Here is a 4,876-nt window from a genome sequence, read left to right as displayed (position 1 = left end):
TATTTTTATTTTTTTTTTTTTTAGGGAGAGTGGAAAGGAAGGGGAGAGACAGAGAGAGAAACTTAGTTGTGAGAGAGACACGTGAGAAAGACACATGGACTGGTTGCCTCCCACACATGCCCTGACTAGGAATTGAACCCAGGACCCTTCTATCCATTGTGCCAAAATGGCTAAGGCAGGGGTCTACTGTTTTAAAGGCCTTGTGTCATTGCACTTGTAAAATTAAGTATATGACTCATTTAGATTTAAAAAGGAAAACTTCTTTTAAAAGTTATTTTTGACAGGGACATGGGGGAAGGTAGGCAAATACTGTAGATGGGAATGTAAAATTGAAAAATTTTTTGAATGACAGTTGGGTTAAATGGGTCAAAATTTTAAATGCGTGAAACATTTAGTCTAGCATTTCCACTCGTAGAATTTATTCTAAGGAAGTAATTGGACAAACGCTGCTTTGATTATAAAAAAGAAAATATGGACTACTTATATGCCCTACACCCAGAATCTTGATTTGAAAAGTGATGGCTCATCCATACAATGGAATTACATGCAAATATTTCAAATGATGGATTTCACACCTACCAGACCATCAAAATGTAAAATAGCAAGAGTTGGTGAGAATGTGAAACAATGAGAACATTGATATTCTGCTGGTGAGAGTGTACACCAAGCATGTCAAACTCTAAGGCTAACACAAGCTAAATAAACAAGGTGTAAGTTTATGTGGGCTGCAAAAAGACAAAAGCTTCAATTTTCATAGGAATGTAGGTTTATTTTGATAGAGACATGCTAACTACAAAGGGCTGAAATAAATGAGTAATTGTTAACAAAATAATAGAACATTTTAATAAACATTAATATTTTTTCTTGAACTTTAACTTACCAGACAACTGAATAACTGCACAAATTAATAAGCGTAACGCTAATAAACCTATTTTTCTTGTTCTCTGAAAGCGAAATATTTCCTGTTGCGCACACCAAACAAGTCAGTCCAAGACTAATCACGTGGCCATCAGCTCTAAAATATTTGCTGCTAGTATTAGTGGAGAGAAATGGAGAGTGCGCCTGCGCGTAAGGCATGTAAGGGAAATGAATGCAACACGATTATAGTAATCAGTCATTAGCGAATGTTGTAGTTCATTGTTAATAATTATGTATAACAGGATATTGTAAAAATTAAGTTACGAAATTTTTATTAAAACATTTCTTACATACCGTTATATTGGCTGGGCCGCAAAAAATATTCGTTGTGGGCCACAGGTGGCCCGCAGGCTGCGAGTTTGACATGCTTAGTGTACACTGATACAATCTGTTCTGGAAAAAGCAAACATGGGCATTACTTAAATGAAAAGTTGAATATGCACTTCTCTTTAACCAGCAATTCCTCTCCTAGGGAATATAAAATGATATAACTATATCAGAAAATTACTGTTATCTAGTTAAATGGAAGGATATACACCCATGTGCAACTAGGTGACATGAAAGAATGTCCATAATAGTGTTCTAGTGGCCTCAGGCTACACACAGTCATGTGAATGAATCTATGAATCTCACAAATATGTTGAGCAAGAAAGGCAAGACCCAAAAGAAGAGAATGACTTTACCTACATAAACTTCAAAAAGAAGTAAAATGAAACTATGAACAGTAAAATGAAAAGAAGTGACTACCACTTAAGTCATATAATACAGAGCTAGAATAAGAGAACTTGGCTTTACTTCAGGGGAACAGAACAATAAAGATGCCAGAAAAAGAAAAGGCATGTTACTACATGCAAATACTAACCTTGCATATACAGAACTGAAAATACCTAGTCAAAACACCAGTGTGCTCTTCTTCACAGGAGTATCTAATAAAAAAAATAAAAGACTTGTTTTAAGAGGGAATGAATACAATATGGATGCTGGAGAGACAATTGCTAAGGAAATGCCACTCCTAGTACACCAGGGGAGAAGATAAGGTTTGGCTAGCTTAGGAGCTTGAGGCAGTTCTTTCAATCAACTGGGTAAAGAAAAGTCTCATTCTTTGAAACAAAAGGCTTAAAAGAAACCTACGGCTTTTAATTTAAAAATTTATTGCGTGCAGTGCAACTATGGCTATGCAAATGAAGCTGAGTCATCGCCCTGGAGACTGATGCTGTAGCTGAAGCTCCACTGAAGCCTGCTAGGCAGGGAAAGACCAGGTCTACCGGGATCCCAAGTCATTTGTTTTGTTCATCGAGGCTCTGATGTGATTTCTTTGGGATAAAGGATTTTGTTGACTTTAAGAAAGTGATGTCGGAGCTCTGCATTTGACATGAGAGAAGGTTCACGATATAATGTTAAATGAAATATAAAGGGTAAATTACGAAAACATATTTAATACGTCAACACGTTTTCTTCCAAAAATGCATGTGTATGTCTGTTGGGCGTGTATATGCATAGAAAAATGCTTACACCAAAATATTATCGGTAGCTATGATTGCGGGCTCTATCCCCAGGGGAGGGCGTGCAGGAGGCAGCAATCAATGGTTCTCTCTCATCATGGATGTTTCCATCTCTTGCTCCCTCTCCTTTCCTCTCTGAAATCAATAAAAAAAAATTAAGAAAAATGTGATTTGGGGTTCAAGTCAAGAACCCTGTAAAAAAACTCTTTAAAAAAATCCCATGATCGTTGTTTATTATAAAGGTGAACCCTGATAGGCTTATTGGTAGGATTTCTGGTAGAGAGCACGGATATCAGGACCTCCAAACTTTTTGGATTCACAGCGACCGGGATCAGCTATCAGCAGGCAGGAGCTGGCCAAACTGGATGAGGATGTATTTGATCTCCTTCTTGGAAGCCGCATCCACCTGTGATGGGAAGGACCCACTCTCACAGTTATGGTAATTGGCCACCAGGGCTTTGGAGATGGACTGACGGATTGCATAAGTCTGCGCCACTTGACCACTACCCTTCACATGCACTCTGACGTCCACGCCAGCAAATCGCTCCTTACTCAGAATCAGAACAGGTTCCAGTAGCTTGTATTGCAGCGTGGGCCGGGCCCTTCAGGGGCCGCCCCGTTGACCTTGATGAGGCCCTTGCCCCTTCTGTCTGCAGTTCGCCACCGCCCGGGCTGTCTTCTGGCGCGCCCAAAGACTGCAGAGGACGCCTTGGACAGCATGGCTGTGGGCGTGCACAAGAGATCCCACCAGGCGGCGCCGACACCGGAAAAGCTTTAAAAATTCCTTATTTTTGTCTTATGTTTTAAGAAATTTCTATGCTTCATTCATGATTTCATAAAAAGCAAAAAAATTTTTGTTAAGAAATTAGAAGGGAAAAATAATAAACATAGTAGAAGTGCTAGACAAAGAATCAAGGAAGCCAAAATTATTTTTTTTAAATATTTGATCAATGGCCCTAGTGGGTTTAGCTCAGTGGATAGAACGTGGGCCTGCGGACTGAAGGGTCCCAGGTTCAATTCCGGTCAGGAGCAGGTACCTCCCTTGCAGGCTCCTGGCCCTGGTTGGGGCATGGGGGAGGCAGCCAATCCATGTGTCCCTCTCACATCCGTGTTTCTCTCTGTCTCTCCCTCTCCCTTCCACTCTCTCTAAAAATCATAGGAAAAAATATCCTTGGGTGAGGATTAAAAAAAAAATTTTTTTTTTGATCAATGGAAAAAAGAAGGCCCAAATAATATTAGGAATGAGAAATGGGAAATCACTAAAGATGCAAAAGTGTGGTCAACAGCTGGCTTCCTATCCGCTGTCATTTCTCCTCTTCCCTACTAACAGTGTCTGTATTACAGGGGCAGCAATGTGCTCAGATTGGGGGAGTAAAGCTACATTTCCTAGTGTCCCTAGCAGGTGAGAATGGCCAATGAGAAGTAAGTAAAAGTCTTTCAGGAACTTCCAGAAATGCTGAGCCAGGCTCCATCGTTTTTCTTTCCTGTTCTCTGGAACATGGATGTGATGGCTGGAGCTGCAGGTACGTCCTTGAGACCAAGAAGAGAAGTCAAAGAATTACAGAGACCTCAGCTGGGGTAGTTGAGGCTCTATGAAATTAGGGGTTTAAACATAATTGATGTGTGCTTATTCATTTCAGTGCTTATCCTTATTGATGCATAAATTGTCTCATCTTAGGCCAATAGGAGCATCTTCAAGTGGGCTCCTGAGTCCTTTTGACTCACCTTAGTAGTTTTAGATAGCTTCATTACTTTGTGGCGCGCGCGCACACACACACACACACACACACACACACAAACAAGCACACACACAAATACACATTTTCTGCCCCAGACCTGGAATCAGGTATTTCTCCAAGGAGCCCAGGTTCCTTTTAATGGGAAAAGGTATTATTCTTCAAGAATTGTCTTGACTCTTCTTAGCTCTTTGCTTACTATATTCAAGATATAAAAGGACCCCGTGCACACACACACACAAAAAAAGATATAAAAGGAGTTTTGAAGTGTTGATGACACAAAGAGTTCTTATCAACGAAGTCCAGCTAATCAATATAAAATATCCCACCACAACTGAGTACAAAGCATAATCATTTTCTAAATCTTTCCGTGTCTGCCAGAAATGTGGAAGTGCATAGTAAATGCTGAAATTGGCCAAATTCCTATAAGGACTAAAATCAGGGTTAGCTCAGAAGAATGGTATTGGGTAATCGAATTCAACAATAAGCTCTTTGTTCTGTGAAAAGGCAAATACTCCTTTTCACTACCTACAACCCCAATAGTATGCAACAAACATGAAATTCAACTCTTTTGATGAAATAATACTCTTGGCTACTTTAAAAGTTAGTAGGAGCTTTTCTTTCTCTGAAAATACTGAGTTGGACAAGTCAAACTAGCATTTAACTCCTGTTGACGCTTCAAGATTCGGCTCAGATATCACCTTAAACCCCATCACCACC

General features: G+C 39.8%; 1 pseudogene; it reads right to left on the bottom strand.

Moving 5' to 3' along the window:
- Window positions 1–2,678: 2,678 nt before the first annotated feature.
- Window positions 2,679–4,169, bottom strand: LOC102255625 (annotated as a pseudogene).
- Window positions 4,170–4,876: the final 707 nt, after the last annotated feature.

This window comes from Myotis brandtii, unplaced genomic scaffold, assembly GCF_000412655.1.
Source record: "Myotis brandtii unplaced genomic scaffold, ASM41265v1 scaffold490, whole genome shotgun sequence".
Taxonomy (NCBI): domain Eukaryota; kingdom Metazoa; phylum Chordata; class Mammalia; order Chiroptera; family Vespertilionidae; genus Myotis; species Myotis brandtii.
Note: the sequence above shows the minus strand (reverse complement) of the source record. Positions and strands in the feature narration are given on the sequence as shown.